The following is an 18,419-nucleotide window of genomic DNA, read 5'->3' on the forward strand; positions in this document are numbered from 1 at the left end:
AGCAGAAGACACCGATAAAAAACAAATGCAGCAAGACAAAACTATCAATGTTGTTTTCTGGCAAAGAGCCCAAACGCCGTTGCTGGACTTTTAAGCCTTATGGGAGGGGCCAATCATCTCTTGGCCCTACTCCCGAGTCGTCCTCTTTGCTTTAGCTGCTCTTGCCTTCTGGCAGCTCTTCTCATGCTTGTATTAGGAACAGGCTCCTCCTGTTCCTCTTCCTCACTACTGTCAGCTTCTGGAGGCTCCGGAGTCCGCACATCACTCCCCGATGGCCCTGGCCCCCACCTCCGACACAGAGCCCTCATCTGGGCCTCCCCCAGCCTCTAGGACTGGCCCAACTTCTTCCTCAGCCTCATCACTGTCTGACTCCGTTGCCAACTCCGCAGGCTACTGGCGGACCACAACAGACTCTCAGACCGCTGCCCTGCAGTCTCCCCACGAGCAGCAGCGGTCCAGAGTTCACGTGGGCACTCTCCCATCCCCTCCTTATCTGGAGAGGTTCGGGAGAACCAGTTTACTCCCTCAGAGTTCTTCCATCTTTGCTGCAGTCGTTGTCTCTACTCTTTACGGGGATGCATTCTTTCTCAGGTTTCAGGGATGTCACCATCCTTTTAAGCTGCATTGCAGATCATGCATTAAAGATAGAGGTGGCCTAAAATCATGTTCAGAGTCCTCTTTAGCCTGCGTTAAAAAGAAAAGTAAAAGTCTGTCAAAGTTAAATTTAGCTATTCTCTCCTGACACTTATAACCAGAATAATGTGTTCTTTAGCTGCCTCCAATAGAGAGTTGTTACATTTGAAAGGCATTAGGAGTACTTGCTTTTTACCAGTGCCATCTGTGCACAAAGTCTGTGTGATGAGGGTATTTTAGTGGATAGGTCTCTTTTAGAAGAGGCATTGAAATATATCCATACTTTATTTGGCACACTTCTCTGGTAGTTTTGCCTGACATTTGACCGTGCTTCTTGGAAATGTTTATATATCCATCATTAAAATCATTATGGGCAATATTTTCTTGGAAGGCAACAGCAGTGTCTTGTATTTTTTTTTATTTGCATTTATATCCCGCCCTTCTCCGAAGACTCAGGGCGGCTTACACTATGTCAAGCAATAGTCTTCATCCATTTGTATATTATATACAAAGTCAACTTATTGCCCCCAACAATCTGGGTCCACATTTTACCTACCTTATAAAGGATGGAAGGCTGAGTCAACCTTGGGCCTGGTGGGACTTGATCCTGCAGTAATTGCAAGCAGCTGCTGTAAATAACAGACTGTCTTAACAGTCTGAGCCACCGGAGCCCAATTTGAAAAGAAGAATGCAGTCATCCTACAGATTTTGTAAGAGAGTAAGAGAATATATATATTTTTTAGGATGTAACCTTAGAGTAGAGCATTTTGTAAATATGAAGAGTTCAACAATAGTTAAGCGGTAGTGGATAATTCACGCTGTTTGGTTATGGCGGTGGTGAAATCCAAATTTTTTACTACCGGTTCTCTGGGTGTGGCTTGGTGGGGATGGAGTGGCTTGGTGGGTGTGGCTTGGTGGCCGTGACAGGGGAAGGATACTGCAAAATCTCCTTTCCCACCCCACTCCAGGAGAAGGATACTGCAAAATCCCCATTCTCTCTCTACTCCTGGGAGAAGGATATTGCAAAATCTACATTCCCACCCCACTCTGGGGCCAGCCAGAGGTGGTATTTGCCAGTTTTCTGAACTATTCAAAATTTCCACTATTGGTTCTCCAGAACCTGCTGGATTTCACCCCTGGTTATGGCACATCTTTACCTGGAATTCTCATACCAGGGCGGTATAGAAATTGAAACAAATAAATAAATAAATATTTAACTATATTTTCTGATCATATTAAGCAAAGTAATCCAATAGCCATGTAGTTGATATATTAAAATATATGGAGTGTTAATAAATAAATAAGATATATGATTAGATAAGTTTCATCTCTTCCTTTGTTTATGGTTGCTTATAAAAGTATGTTTAGAAGCCATGGTGGCGCAGTGGTAAGAATGCAGTACTGCAGGCTACTTCTGCTGCCTGCCGGCTGTCTGCAATTTGGCAGTTCGAATCTCACCAGGTTCAATGTTGACTCAGCCTTCCATCTTTCCGAGGTTGATAAAATGAGGACACAGATTATTGGGGGCAATATCCTGACTCTGCAAAACCGCTTAGAGAGGGCTGTAAAGCACTGTGAAGCAGTATATAAGTCTAAGTGCTATTGCTATGTGGGAAAGACCTCGTGAGATTGAGCAAAGAGATACATACTCCAAAAGGAATGGTCAGATAAGAGACAACATAGACGCAACTAAATAATGAGTAAGGCAAGAGTCTCAGAAGGGAGCCTTTTTTTTAAGGTGGTAAAGAAGACCGGAGTGGTGAGAATGATTCTTTCAGAGTTGCAAGATTCTGTCAAGGTTGTATTGTAATAAAATAGAATTAGCTCATCTAGTTGTGATTCCTATTTGGCTTATTCGAGGATGCCAACATCAATCATGCAAGTATGAAAATACACTTCTCCTTCTGTCTCCTCTGCAGCCTGAGAAACTAGGAAAGGTGCCTACCAGGGGTGCTACTCAGCAGGTTCTGACAGGTTCTGGAGAACCGGTAGCGGAAATATTGAGTAATTTGGAGAACCGGCAAATACCACCTCTGGCTGGCCCCAGGAGTGTGGTGGTGGGGGGGAATGGAGATTTTGCAGTATCCTTCCCCTGCCATGACCACTGAGCCACACCCATGGAAAAAAAATGAATTCCACCACTGGTCCCTTCTGGTCCTATTACACACGCAGACACACACATACACACTATCCAGTTGCAGGCTATGCTGTTTCTTATCTGACTGTTCCTTTGACAGTGTTTTCTTTGCCCAGCCTGCCAAAGTCTTCCCCACCTACCATGACTTTGCTTTAAGCAGTGGTGGGATTCAAATAATTTAACAACCGGTTTTTTGCCCTAATGACCGACTAGGTAGGTGTTGTGTCTTGCCCGCTCTCACAGCAGCCGGGGCCTTCTTATCTGCTCCCGAACACGGAGGAATGTATGCCTCCTGGCCCCAGTCCTGGCTCCATGCCCAGATAAGCTGAAGAGGAGGGGGCACCTCCCGGTCCCAGCCCTGGTTCCATGCCCAAGCAGGCTGCAGAGGAGGGAGCACCCCCCGGCCCCAGCCCTGGCTCCATGCCCAGGCAAACGGAGCAGCTAGACCCCTCCCCCTCCTCCACAGCATGTGAGCCTGAGGAAGGTTTATTTCCAACAGCTGCTGATTGGAGTGACCCTCGCATCAGAAGACTGGATAGGCAGAGGCAACAGAAGGAAGGGAGGGGCAGGCCTTAATGAGTGCTGAGTCATGGAGCCACACCCCATGGCCTATATAAAGGATCTGCTTTCTGGCAGTCTCTGAGTCAGGCAAGGTCGAACTTATCTTGCTGAAGTCACTTTCTGGTCTCCTGCCTGCTCTGAGGACTTTGCTAGGACTTTGGGCAGAGCTGCAGAGGCAAGCCTGATTCGGATTTCCCTGACCCGGCCGTCAGCGGAGGAGTGGGACACAACAGTAGGCGTGGCTCGGTGGTCATGTGATCGTGTGGGTGTGGCCAACTCATCACTCACGTCAATGGGCACTTCACCTTAGCTGTTATAATGTAACAAGGGTTAATCAAAGAGGCAGTTTCTGTAAGCAGGGCAATAAAGATTAGGCTAGAAACAACACCAGAATGTTTCCTTCCTGCCTTCCTTACAGGATTAGCCCTGTAAAGTAGAAAAAAAATATAAGATTTCTTCCAACAACCGGTTCTCCTGAATAGGTGAGAACTGGCTGAATCCCACCACTGGCTTTAAGTGTAGAAATGAATTTGTGTTTTGAGGATGATTAATAAGAGGTTCAGAAGATTTGCAGGCTTGGTTCCTGAATTATTCCCCCATTGTACAGTATGTGCTTCTCTGGTCTTGTTCGTGTATTGTGATGCTTAGTGCAATTTAACACAGGTCGATAAAAGTTATGAAGTCCTATTTATTCCATCCAACTTTATCCCTGCACTGCTAGCACAGCTTACAATACAGATAGCGTGTGACAGAATACATTTTGAAAATGCATTAAAAAGCAATTATGTACTCTTGCTTTTGGTCTCCCATCCTTATTCTTCACTGGGGGGTCCCAGGAATTAGTATAGCAACTTACAGGTACTAAAACATCTCAAGAAAACAGCAGCAGCGTGTATCTAATTTGTTAGCCGTGGTGGGTTTTGCGTGGTACAAAAAGCCCAAAATTATATTGGTTCCCACCACCCTTGCCCATGGCCCCCGCCTCAACCCTTTCCTCTGCAAGTCTTCACCTTGTCGGTGCATTTTAATGGCAACTGAGTTGTGGGAAAGCACATAATAGATGGTAGCAGCCCTGTTTTTGCTGACTTGGAGTTTGTGTTTCTTGCATTAAGCGATTTCTTTCTTTGTGCTTCTTCCCGCACATACATTATTGTAAAAATTTGATGACACTTTCAGAATATCTTTAACAAGAAAATTTTGCTTTGAAAACAGAGAGAGAGAGAGAGAGAGGGAGGAGGAAGGAAGGGACGGGGAGAGAGGGAGAAAGAAAGAAAGAAAGAAAGAAAGGAAGGAAGGAAGGAAGGAAGGAAGGAAGGAAGGAAGGAAGGAAGGAAGGAAGAAAGAAAGAAAAAGAAAGAAGAAAGAAAGAAAGAAAGAAAGAAAGAAAGAAAGAAGGAGGGAGGGAGGGAGGGAGGGAGGGAGGGAGGAAGGAAGGAAGGAAGGAAGGAAGGAAGGAAGGAAGGAAGGAAGGAAGGAAGGAAGGAAGGAAGAGAGAAAAGATGTCTTAAAAGAGAGAAGGGAGGGCAGAGAGTAATCAGTTGCTTAGATGGAAAGTTGAAGGAGAAAATGGACTACAAGCCATTATGTGATATCCGTTATAGCTTTAAAACAATTATGGTATATAAGATTAGGGTCCTGGTTATTATGACTGGCAAACTAATTTTCATTCGCACGGGGCTGGCTTAAATTTTACTGATTTTAAATTTTCTACCACTAATTTTTAAAATGGGGTTTTAATTTTTATATATTTTTAAAGTTTCAGGCCAATTATAATAAGTTTTTTAAATTTGCATTTTAAACTGTATATTGTATTGTTCGTTTTTTACTTTGCCTGTACACCGCCCTGAGTCCTTCGGGAGAAGGGCGGTATAAAAATCAAATCAAATAAATAAATAATAAATAAACAGCATGCCTCCTTCTTGGTTAGCATCCTATTCCAAGCAGCAATTCAACAGATGCTTGTAGTATAGGCAGTTCTCCGATTATAACCACAATTGAGATCAGAATTTATGTTACTAACCAAGCTGATTGTCAAGCGGGTCTCACCTGTTTTTTTCTGCCACTGCTGTTGAGCAAACCGCTGCAGTCGTTAAATGAATTGCACGGTTGTTAAGTGAACGTGGCTTCCCCCATTGGCTGTGCATGTCCAAAGCTGGCTGGGAAGGTAGCGAATAGTGATTAGCGGTGAATAGCGCAGGCTGGTAAGAAGCCTGTTATTAGAACACAGCAGCCTGCAATTACTGCAGGTTCGAGCCCGGCCCGAGGTTGACTCAGCCTTCCATCCTTTATAAGGTAGGTAAAATGAGGACCCAGATTGTTGGGGGGGCAATAAGTTGACTTTGTAAAAATATACAAATAGAATGAGACTATTGCCTTATACACTGTAAGCCGCCCTGAGTCTTCGGAGAAGGGCGGGGTATAAATGTAAACAAAAAAAAAACAAATTGACCCCAGGATGCTGCAAAAGTTGTAAATACATGCCAGTACACACAGACAGGCAAGGCACCAGAATATAAACTGACAGCAAACAACACTCCTTATTAGCACTGATGATGTTACCTAGTTAGGGTAATGAAATGTCTTCGGCCGAAGAGATTGTAAAAAATAATGCTTTTAAAAGCTCTGACGATCTCAGCTGAGCTGCCTGATCATCAGAGCCTTGGGTAGAAGAAATGTTTTTAAAAGGCTCTGGCAATCCCAGCTGAGTTGCCTGATTGTCAGAGGCTTTTTTTTTTCTTTTAAAAGCCAAAAAAAAATGCTTTAAAAAGAAAACCAAAGCCTCTGACGATCAGGCAACTCAGCTGGGATCATCAGAGCCTTTTAAAAACATTTTTTTACAACCTCTTCAGCCGAAGAGGTTGTAGGAAAAATTCTTTTAAAAGTAAAAAAAAAAAAAAGTTGGCTACGCCCACCTAGTCACATTACCCCACCACCACCAAGCCATACCCACAGAACCGGTAGTAACAAATTTTACATTTCACCACTGGGTTAAATATGCCATCAGTCATGAGCCCCTGTGCGCCGCAAAGAGATCTAAGTCCAGCCCACCTTGAATGCCTCTCTTATCTCCCACTGATTTCCCTTAACTGCAGTTGGTCTGATTCTTATAAAAAGCTTAAGCTTTCTGGGAATCTTCATACTCCTTTGAACTGCCTGAATCTCCTGATTTCCTGGAACTTGACAATATACTTCTAGAGACATGAACTAACCCAAGCGCACCCCAAAATATCAAATAATGAGAACTGAAGCCTCTGGTCTGCAAAATTGTTTTATGCCACTGGATGCCTTCATTTAGATAACATCCTAGGTTTTAATCTGAACCATGTTGGTTGGGGATGAATAAAATGGGTGTTATTGCCACAGCAACATGTTTAGCTTCAAAATTATACTCTTCATCCTGTTGTACAAATGGCTTATGGCTGATAACTCACTCGGGAAGCTCCTGTAAAAACAGCAGTGTGTTCCATTTCAGTGATTTTGGGGGAGAAAATGTAAAAGTGCCTGGCATTTTCATTCATGCCAGTATGCTGTTTTGTGACAGTAGGACCATTGATCGTTGCATCCTCTTAACATTTGTTCACACTCTGCTATCATTTTCTTTTGCAAAACACACATTTTCAATCAATTCTCACCACTCAGAGTTCATCATCTTTCTTTTTTTTCAAGAAGGGTTTAGATTTTCCAAGTAGTTCTAAGACGCATTTATAACCTCTCATAGATCTGGGGGGAAAAAAGCAGTTTGCAAAGAATCTTAATACAAGACAATTTGTGTCCCTCAAAAATATGTTTTGCCCAGTAAATTGTTTGTAGCGAACCCAGAGCAAGGAAATGGATTTGACTGCTGTTGGATTCATTAGTGGCAGACTGGCTGATAACCTAGACGCTTTCTCTCCTATTTTTATATACTCTGGACATTTTAGATCAATATGTTGTGTTTTAAAAGGCTGTCCTGTTATTGCAGCATATCTTCCAACCTTCATGATCAGTTGAATTAGTTAACATTAGTTGATCAGGCTAGGATATATTAGTCCTAGTCACCTTTAATTAAGAACTTGAGCAGAAAGATATAGATGGTACATTATATCAGACCCCTTGTAAGGGGTTTTTATATGACTTCCATGTTCCCTGTTTTTATGGGTGGGGAGTCAGTTTCATAGACCAACATTATTAGTTTCATCCTCATTGGGAATTGTGAAACATAGGTCATCATCATCATCATGGGCATGGCTAGTCTAGTGAAGAGAAAGACCAGGGGAGACATGATAGCCATCTTCCAATACTTGAGGGGCTGCCATAGAGAGGAAGGGGGTCAAACTGTTTTCCAAAGCACCTGAAGGCAAGACAAGGAATAATGGATGGAAACTGATCAAGGAGAGATTCAACCTGGAAATGAGGAGAAATTTTCTGACACCGAAAACAATCATCTGATGGAACAATTTATCTTCGGAAGTTGTGGGAGCTTCATCACTAAGACTTTCAAGAAAAGATTGGACTGCCATTTGTCAAAAATGGTATAGGGTCTCCTGCTTGAGAAGGGGGTTGGACTAGATGATCTATTAGGTCCCTTCCAACTCTTTTTTTTTTTATTATTTTTTATTTCTTTTGTCACAATAGTATACACAAACAATTGTCATAGATAAAACAACATATTTTGAAGAAAATATACATATATGTATAAAAATATGCATCAACCATATCAATTTGATATGATGAAGGGAACAATAGGACAGGAACGGTAGGCACTTTTGTGCTCTTATGCACGCCCCTTATAGCCCTCTTAGAAATGGGGTGAGGTCAATAGTAGACAGTTTTTGGTTGAAGATTTTGGGATTTTGAGTAGAGACTATGGAGTCAGGTAATGAGTTCCAAGCATTAACAACTCTGTTACAGAAGATTAACTCTGTTAATCTGTTGTTGTTGTTGTTGTTGTTGTTGTTGTTGTTGTTGTTGTTATTATTATCATTATCATTATTCATTAAACATGAAACTCAGTCAACTGAACATTCAAAAAGGCATCACAAATACCATTGACTGGCGCTGATGGTTGATACAGGTTGCTGCCAGCGTCCTAGGTATCAACCAAGTACCTTCTTAAGATATACGATGTTCCAAGTAGCGCAGTTTTTTGCAGTTCAGCTGGTGTTATTGCAGGAATCTGCAATTCGTTGTTGTAACTTATAAAATTCTTGGACAGGGTACCAAGTGCCCTGATGACAATGGGTATCACTGTTACATGTTTCATCCATAGCCATGTAGTTTCAATAGCCAGGTCGCGATATTTCATGATTTTTTCCAGTTCTTTTTCTTCAACTGTGGCATGTCCTGATGCTGGAATGTCAATAAATTGTACGTTTCGGTTTTCGACAACTGTGATATCTTGTGTGTTGTGTTCCAAGTGATGATCGAAAGTCCCACAAGATCTTCACCTTCTCATTTTCTATAACTTTTTCCACTTTATGTTCTCATGATTTTTTGGATACAGGCAAGTCATATTTTTTACATAATGACCAGTGGATTAATTTAGCAACTCGATCGTGTCTAGCTTTGTAATCTGTTTGTGCAATTTTGCTGCATTCACATATTAAATGTGAAACAGTTTCGACTTTGTTGTTGCAAAGTCGGCAGTTTGGATTGTCGGTGGATTTTTGTATCTTTGCTTTCATGGCATTAGTTTGTAGTGCTTGTTCTTGAGCAGTGAGTATTAAACCTTCCATTTCTTTCTTGAGGGTTCCCATCTTAAGCCATGCCCATGTCAAGTTGTCATCACATTTTCCTTCAGTGTTTTTCAAGTACTCTCCATGCAAAACTTTGGTTTTCCATCTATTTAATCTGTCATCCAGCTATTTTTCCTTATATTCTGCCTTTGTTTTGCTGTTTTTATAATGTTCTCTGTTTTTACAGCCTGCAGCAATTTTTCTGTACTTTGATTCACATAATGATTCAAACCTCATTTTTCATCTTCCACAGTTTGATAGATTTGCAATAGCCCTCTGCTCCCTATTTTTCTTGGCAGGTACAACCTGTTGATGTCACTTGGTGGATGTAAAGCGTGGTGGTGGTGGTGGTTGTTGTTGTTGTTATTTTTTTTTTATTATTATTATTATTATTATTACAAACCCATAATCCCTTGTGGGGTGGAGTCTTGGCAACTAAACGGAGCTAGCAGAGCGTTTTAATGGCCGCATGCCCTTCCTGTCGCCAATGCAGACTTTTGTTCAGCAGATATCTTCTCATTGTGCCCAGAGAGAGAAATATCTGCCTCTACCTAGGATTGAACTCACAGCCTCCTGATTGTGAGGCGAGAGCTCCACCTCTAGGCTACCGCACCACTCTCCAATTGTCAAACATAGGTGGCCAAATCTTATTCTATTTCCTTTATTTCAAAAGGAGCTCGTGGACTTTGCTCTTTAGAGAACGATATACAGTGTATTAGCTTTAGGAACTATCCAGGACCTGGCGCGAAATGTAAGATCCATGAGTTACATCTCCAATAAAGGATTTGAATCCCATAGAATAACACCTGGCTTCCTACATTTAGGACAAATGACCAGATTGGAATCTTTATCCATCTCAAGGGTTTGCTTACATGAGTGTCTGCAAAAGCTTCCTGATTGGCTGAAAAATAGCATTTTCACAAGAAATGGGACAAACGCAAAAGGGCAGGGCATGTGTTGAAATAATGGGACACTGACCCATTATTTGTTATTCTTGACCCTCTCTTGAGGGTTATTCTTGACCCTCTCTTCAGATGACTCTACAGCAGGGGTGTCCAAACTTGGCAACTTGTGGACTTGTGGACTTCAACTCCCAGAATTGCTCAGCCAGCTTTGCTTTGCTGGCTGAGGAATTCTGGGAGTTGAAGCCCACAAGTCTTAAAGTCACCAAGTTTGGGCACCCCTGCTCTACAGTATGTCCAGGGTTGGGCTGATGGGGGTTCACAGGGGTTCAGAAGAACCTCTAACTAAGATTCTGTGCAGTTCGGAGAACCCTCAAATCCCACTCCTGGCTGGCCCTGCCCACCCTGCCTTGCCCCTCCCAGGAGTCCCCACACAGATTGTTTTGGATGCAGGTAAGTGCAGAGCATGCACAAAGGCTCAGGGAGGGTGAAAAATGGGCCCACCGGAAGTTTAGGAAGGCTGGAAACGGGCCCGTTTCCAGCCTCCAGAGGGCCTCTGGAGCCCAGGGAGGGCAACAATCCCCCCACATCATGTTGCAGGAGGCCAACTAGGCCACGCCCACCATGGCCACGCCCAGCCAACAACAGGGCAGACAACCCCTTGCTAAAATTTTTGAACCCCACCCCTCAGTAAATCCCTATTTATGTAGACTTATTTGTTTTTTAAAAAGAACTGTTCTTTAGAGTTGTTGAGTGCCACACATTCAAAGAGGAACTAAGTTTTTGTCCTTAATATTCACAGGATCTACTTTGGGGCTTTGTGTCCTGAATTCACTGAATGCTCACAGTCTGCCAGCCAGATTTTTTTTTTTTTAAGAATTGTAAGGTTGATACTTAGCAACTTGGGAAGAATGATCCAGTAATATGTGCCTTTGGCTATAGGAGATGCTTCTTAGATTTCAAGTCTCTACAGTAATTAAAAGACTGGATTTATTTTCAGGAACTGAGATGGTGACCTGCTTAACCCAGCCAATTAAGTGAAAACCAAGGAAGTTGTAATGCAGTTTACTGGGTTTTTACTAAGTGTAATTTTGTGAACCCAATTACCATTTATGACTCAGTATATTGGAAGAATCCAATCAATTATTTATTCAATAAACTATAGTTAAACAAGTCATTTCTGAGCAAAATAAAACAACAGCGTATTCTCCCAACACACACACACACACACACACACACACACACACACACACAAACATTGACTTGTAGTAATGATATCCTATTGTTAACCTTCAATTGTATACCTTGTTTGTTTAAGAAAAGGCACCCAGTTGTTTATATCAACTTTGTTGTTATTTAAAACAGTCTCAGATAAAAGTAATTTGTCTGTCTTTACAATGGGTGTTGCAGCAAAATAATTAGAAATAAGAAACAGGAGAAATTTTCATCTTGTTTTGCTTATTTTTCTCATATCTAACTAAGGAAGATGAAATTATACCATTTTCTCATACACACATTTATCTACACCATTAATATGGCATATGTTGCTATGTTCCTCTTTTTGGAAGGGGCTACTGAGTTCTCTGTATTTCGTATTTTGCTACCCAGCCTTGTTTTCTGTATTTTGCTCACTGTACCTAATTTTGCACTGTCAGGCGTAGACTTAACTCGCTGGATCATCTCTAAACGTTTATACCAAGACTCCAATTACCATCGGCCATTAGTTGTTCTGGGGATGATGGCACTTATAATTAAATTGATTTGAAATCCATAAAAGTAACATAAAATATTGACGCTCTTAATCCCGTACAATTCAGAACATAGGTTTTGAATCTTTTCTGAATGGAAATAGTGATTAAATAGTTCAGTATGCCATAATTAAAATTACATAGCACCATTTACTTGGAGGGAAAAGTTGATCTGGCTGTTGATCCTCTCTAGACTTTTAAATCTGCCTATTATTTCTAAATACACCAAGGCAAAATTATTTAACATCCCTTTTGCATTCTTGCTGAGCCTAGAATTAAGAACTTTGCTTAACTATTTGCTTAAGAACTGCAGCATTCACTTAGCAATGATGATGTTTGCTTAATAACCAGCCCAAGAAGGTTGGTAAACTCAGGCATAGTCACGTGGTGCCCCTCTTAATGGATCAAGAATTGTGATGGTACAGAGGTTAAAATGCAGTATTGCAGGCTAACTCACTGCTCACTGCCAGCAGTTCAATTCTCACCGGCTCAGAGTTGACTCAGTCTTCCATCCTTCTGAGGTTGGTAAAATGAGGACTCAGGTTGGGGTGTGTGTGTGTGTGTGTGTGTATACAGCCTTCTCTAAACTGTTTGCATACATACATACATGCAGGGGTGGGCTGCTGGGGGTTCACAGGGGTTCAGGAGAACCTCTAACTAAGATTCTGTGCAGTTCGGAGAACCCCCAAATCTCACTCCTGGCTGGCCCCGTCCATCCTGTCCTCCCCTCCCAGGAGTCCCCACGCAGCCCATTTTGAATGCAGGTAAGTTCAGGGCACATATGGAAGCTTGGGGAGGGCAAAAAATGGGCCTACTAGAAGTTCAGGAAGGCTGGAAACAAGCCCATTTCTGGCCTCCAGAGGGCCTCCGGAGCCTAGGTAGGAAGTTTTCGCCCTCCCGGAGGCTCTAAGAAAGCCTCCGGAGCCCAGGGAGGGCAAAAATGCCCCCAATCCACTGCTGTGCAGAGGCTGACTAGGCTATAGTGACCAGACGTCTCGCTTTTGGTGGGACAGTCCCGCTTTTTAATAATTTGTCCCGCGTCCCGCGGCATTTCAAAAAAGTCCTGATTTTTTCCCCACTCCCATTCTGAAAATGGGAAGCGTCAACGCAAGAGGAGGAGGAGGAGGCGGAGAAGGGGGAGTGGCGGAGAAGGGGGCGCGAGATCACCCGTTGCCTAGAAGAGCCGAGAGGAGAGTTGAGGAGAGCCAAGCCTGCCTGGAAGAGCCAAGAAGCAGCAACCGCTCCTCCTCCTTCAGCCAGGTGGCGAGACTCAGCGCGCATGCGCAGCCCCCCCTCCCCCCGTCAATGGTGTCTCGCTTTGCCATCGCTGAAATCTGGTCATTTTAGACTAGGCCACACCCACCATGGCCACACCCACCTAGCAACCAGGCAGAGAACCCCTTTCTAAAATTATTGAAGCCCAGCCCTGCATACATGTATGCATACATACAGACAGACAGACAGACAGACAGACAGACATACCATGGATCTGTTTTATTTGCCTAAATTTGAGAATGGCCACTCTGCCTCCTCCTCCTCTGGAAAGGATTAATTAACCAAAGCATCTGTTTCCTGTCTGCATAGTTCAGGGGCATTGGTTGCATTGCAAATCAACATTGCAATTACAGGCTGTTCTGTATGAGTGGAGCTGCGAAGCAACACACTCCTTGCGAAAGGCTCTCTTGCGATGTGCTGATCTGAATTGCCCCCAAACAACTTGGATATTAATGGAAAATGTAATGAAAAACTAAACTGTGATTTGATTTTTTTTTCTCCCCCTGCTGCCCTTGGAATTCCCCCGGCATCCACAAACTTATTAATTTCCCCGGTCGCCTTGTCTTGCACGAAATGGATGTGCAAAACAATATAACGCATTGGTGTGACATTGCAACACATCACACCTGCTTTCTAGAACTGCCCTCATCTGTAAGGGCTCCTGGAGCCTCCATGTTCTATATTTCCTTGCCAAAAATCTCCATATGGTACAGTATTTTGCTGATAATTGTTCAATTAATCGTGAGTAGGTCAGACATCTTCCTAACGAGACAGGGGTTGTCAACACATAGGAGTTATATTTGAACTCCTGCATGTTTGTATGTGTTTTGCTTAATGATAAAAATCACTCATTGTCATTTGCTGTTTGTTTGGATGGTGTGGGGACCTTTGTAATGTGAGGATTATAGAAGCAAGATTATAATCCTAGTTACCTATCAGTTGCAGATGGTATTTCTAGGTAGGAATTGCCAAAACCTCACCTAGAAAATTCTACAGTAGAGAACTTTTGTCAGCCTGAGTTTATAAAGCCTGTAATACTCTTCTTTCCATCCTGTGTCCCTTCAATTAGGCTTGGAAAAAGCTTTGAGACCCTAGAGAGCCACTATCCGTCACTGTAGACAATACTAACCTAGATGAATTGGCTCAGTGTAAACAAATTCCTATATTCTGACATAAAAAGGATGCGACCATAACAATTGTGAGTGCCCCAGTTCAATCCTTGGCATTTCCAAAAGATCAAATTGCAAGTGATGAGATAAATGAGCAAATGTCAGAAGCGACAGAGTCCAAAAGAGGGACCTTAGCTCAGTTGTATATAGTGTGTGTTGCATTTTAAGGAAATAGCTAATTAACCAACAGAAGAGGGACTCTGACTTGAGAATTATTGAATATTGCTTGCCAAATCTGAGTCACGCTGTGCTAGTTATAGAATCAGTTTCTCTCTGGCAGTTTCCTTTAGCCAGCAAGTAAAAGCCTGAAAATCTCTATGGTAATTACTGGGATAGAGAGATAAACAGTCTGGGTCCTTCTTCTGGTTTCAAATATGGATTACCCACCAATGCCATGGTAGGTCAAAAAGTGAACCACAGTCAAAGCATGCAAAGAGAAATAGAGTCTCTGACAGACACTTGCCTAAATAGTTTGCTTTTAATAGGCGCACGCAGAAGAGTAGTCCAAAATCACTCCAAAGTTCCAAGAACCAGGTCAAGGTTGTCAGCCTGTTTCACAAGCAGTATCCACACAAATATCACACAAGAGCCAGAGATAACACAGTTGTTTCCAGCAAAGTTACTTCTTAAATCAAACTACAGTCAGCTGTCATTCATGAAGAATTTTCTCCCTTGTTTGGCAAGGATCCTCATAGAATGTCACTGCTTGGCTCTCCATTCTACTTGCTGAGTGGCAGCCTTAGGTTATCGTCATCTTGCCGATCCAGCTATTCACATGATATCTGTTTTTGATCAACTTCATGTGATTCCTGACTTTGTCTGTCCTGAGGCTGGCATTCCACTGGTTTAGCTGGAGCAGTTTCTTCAGAATCAGATTCAGAATCTGGGTCATAACAGTTTGATCCGACATAAGGTAGCTTCTCTGTTGTTGCTCCTTGACCCCTGAAGTAATTTTCGGTGGCCTCTGGATCTCTCTCTTAATTTGCTTGATTTTACTTTCCTAATATTTTGAGATAGGAAACCCATTGAACTGTTCCCTAAATTTATTATAAACTCATTATAGTTGAAAAGCAAAAGCAAAGATAAATTCCTCTGCAATATCCCCTGGAGATGGGGGAGGAAGAGAAAACCTCAAGCCTTCCTCATATGTATGTTATATTCCATTCATTTTTGCATAATTGCTTGGTCTATTAAAACTTTTGCTCTCCTCCCACACCCACCCACAAAGCACAGCCTTCAATCAATGCAGGTCTGCCAATGTCTGGCAGCAAATAGCAAAACAAAAAAAACCAAAAAAAACCCCCAAAAAACCCAAACCAAAAAGCCCAAACCAAAAACAAAAACCCAAAGAAACACATTTTGTCATTTAAAAAAAAAAAGAATTTACAACCTGCTGGAAATGGTTGATGGTTTTCAATCCCATCAGAACAGACACTTGTTGAGACCTTCTCATGGAAACAACATCACTCCCCATGAATGTCTTCGCCACCGGAAGAAAAATATGCTCCTTTTAAACACATAACCGAGCTGCATCTTTTATCACATTATGTATTGCTTGGCTTTATTTTGCATATAAATAAAGAGTATGAAGACAAGATTGATGGCTTCAAGTCTCAGAATCCTAGAAGAGGCAATAGAGGAAAACAGAAGTCAATTGCTGCCCCCTTCTCACCTTCCTCCCTCCCTCCCTTTCTTCCTTCCTTCCTCCTTCCCTCCCTTCCACCCTCCCTCCCTCCTTTCTTCTCCCTTGCTCCCTCATTTCCTTCCTTCCTTCCTTTTCTTCCTTCCTTCTTCTCCCTCACTCCCTAATTCCCTCCTTCCCTCCCTCCCTTCCTCCCTCCCTTCCCTTCCCTTCCCTTCCTTCTTTCCTCCCTGAAATTGTTTAAAATAAAATGCACATTTTCACTTTTTAAAAAAAATGTCTTGTTTTACAAATGTTTGAAAAGCAATTCAGTCGAGGAAAGAGGGGTTATTAGCATCTCCACTGCAAATGAGGGGAATAGCGAGTAGCTAACCTTGCCAAGAGTGTTGTATTAAATATGATCTCCCCTCCTTTCCCTGATCTTGATACTTTTGGGAGAAAAAATAGAAAAACCCATTACAAATTATATGTAAACTGTAGGCATGGCATGTCAGAAATAAAAATATTGAACTAGTGAAATGATGCATCTGCCTTTTGATGTTTGTTTGCAAGAGAGTAACTTCATCTGAGAAAGGAGTTTGTTCGTAGTTTGTACATCATGAAATACAAATTTGACAAGACGCCAGTTTGTGCTACCTTTATCGCCTACCTGTTCATGAGTTTATTTAGTTCTAGTTTGATTTTACCCTTCTGTGTTGCCACCTTTTCTCCTCTACTGTATACCTACGTGCATTTTGGGGTTCAAAAACTAATATCACCTACTGATAAAACCATAACCAAATAGAGATTATTATTCACACAGAGATGGAAAGACTTGACAATACTCACTACCTAACCATATGGGTTTAACCAGAAACAGAGAGAGGGGGATAAGGAGAGAGAGGGAGAGAGAGAGAGGGAGAGAGAGAGAGAGAGAGAAAGGGAGAGAGGGAGAGAAGGAGAGGGAGAAAGAGAAAGGGGGAGACGGAGAAGGAGAGAGAGAGAGGGAAAGAGAGAGGGAGAGGGAGAGAGGGAGTGGGAGAGAGAAAAAGAAAGGGAGAGAGAGAGAGAGAGAGAAAGAAAGGGAGAGAGGGGGAGAGAGAGAGAGAAAGGGAGAGAGGGAATGGAGAGAGGGAGAGAAGGAGAGGAGAAGAGAAGGGGAGAGGAGAGAGGGGATAAGGAGAGAGGGGAAGAGAGAGGAGAGGAGAGAGAAAGGGAGAGGAGAGAGAGTGGAGAGAGAGAAAGGGAGAGTGGGAGAGAGAGAGAAAGGCGAGAGGAGAGAGAGAGGAGAAAGAGAGAAACAAGAGAGGGAGAGAGAGAGAGGAGAAGGAGAAGGAGAGAGGAGAGAGGAGAGAGGGAGAGGGAGAGAGAGGGAGGGGGAGAGGGGGGGGGGGAGAAGGAGAGAGAGAAGGAGAAAGGGAGACGGAGAGAAGGAGAGGAGAGGGAGAGAGAGAAAGAGGGAGAGAGGGAGAGGGAGAGAGAGAGAGAGAGAAACAGAGAGAGGGAGAAGGAGAGAGAGGGGGAAAGGGAGAGAGAGAAAGGGAGAGTGTTGTGTGTATGTCTCAGGCTCTGTAACAAAACTAGATCTTGAAGAACTTTTGGGATGCCAGTACAATCGGGGTCGATCTAATCTCTTGGGGGATGAGGTTCTGGGGAGGGGATTGCCCCAATGGGAGGGAAAAAATATCCTGGATTGACATTTCCCAATAGATTGGATTGGAGAATGTCTCTCTTGCTGGGATCTAGCAGGACAGATAGATACAATTGGGGAGAGGCAGTCTAGCAAGTAACTTGGCCTGCTTTAAAGATCTTTACAAGCATCTTGAATTGAACCTAGAAATATACAGTAGAACCTCTGGTCACAAACGCTTCTGACCACGACCAATTCGGGTTCCAACCAAAAAATGCACATTTTTTTCCCCTGTTCACGGCCTTTTTCCCCTTTCACACCCTTTTTTTTTTTGTAAGTGCCAAATTTCCAAAATTAAGTCAGGGTCACGACCAAATCAGTTTGCGACCAAATCTATGGAACGGATTATGTTCGTGACCAGAGGTTCTACTGTACTGACAACCGATGCAACTTGCAGAGCAGAGTTGTCACATGCCCCGAATGAAAAGCACCCACAACTGCTCACTTTGCTGCCTTTTGGATCACCTGAAGTTTCTGGATGTTCTTCAAAGGCATGTTTTATTATAGCTGGTCTCACCCTAAGCCAGATATTTAAACTGGGTTTGGCAATTTTTATCAAACCGTTGTTATGATTTTTATCAACCCATCACTTTCCAAGGACCTAGGATAGGCAGATATTGTTATTTGATGGTGTTAGATGCATCATGGCAGGTTGTAAGCTTTTCTAAGTAAAGCTGCCTTTTGCAATTGACTTACGGTGATTTTTATCAATGCCAATAGTGTTCAAGTGATGTTCCTGGGATGGCACCCAAGACACCTACTACTAATATACTTATTATCTGAGTTCATTGGGGGGGAATATTGAATGCATAAATTAAACTTCTGACAGCATTCCAGAAAACCCCAGCTCCAATTAAAAACTCAGAGACAAGCATTTTCTCAAAGTTCCCATTTATTAGAGTAGGTATACTGGCACATCCGGGAAAACCTGAATCTGAGAATTCCGGGTTTTCCCTCAGTAAATCGAAA

This window comes from Ahaetulla prasina, chromosome 9, assembly GCF_028640845.1.
Source record: "Ahaetulla prasina isolate Xishuangbanna chromosome 9, ASM2864084v1, whole genome shotgun sequence".
Classification (NCBI taxonomy): Eukaryota; Metazoa; Chordata; class Lepidosauria; order Squamata; family Colubridae; genus Ahaetulla; species Ahaetulla prasina.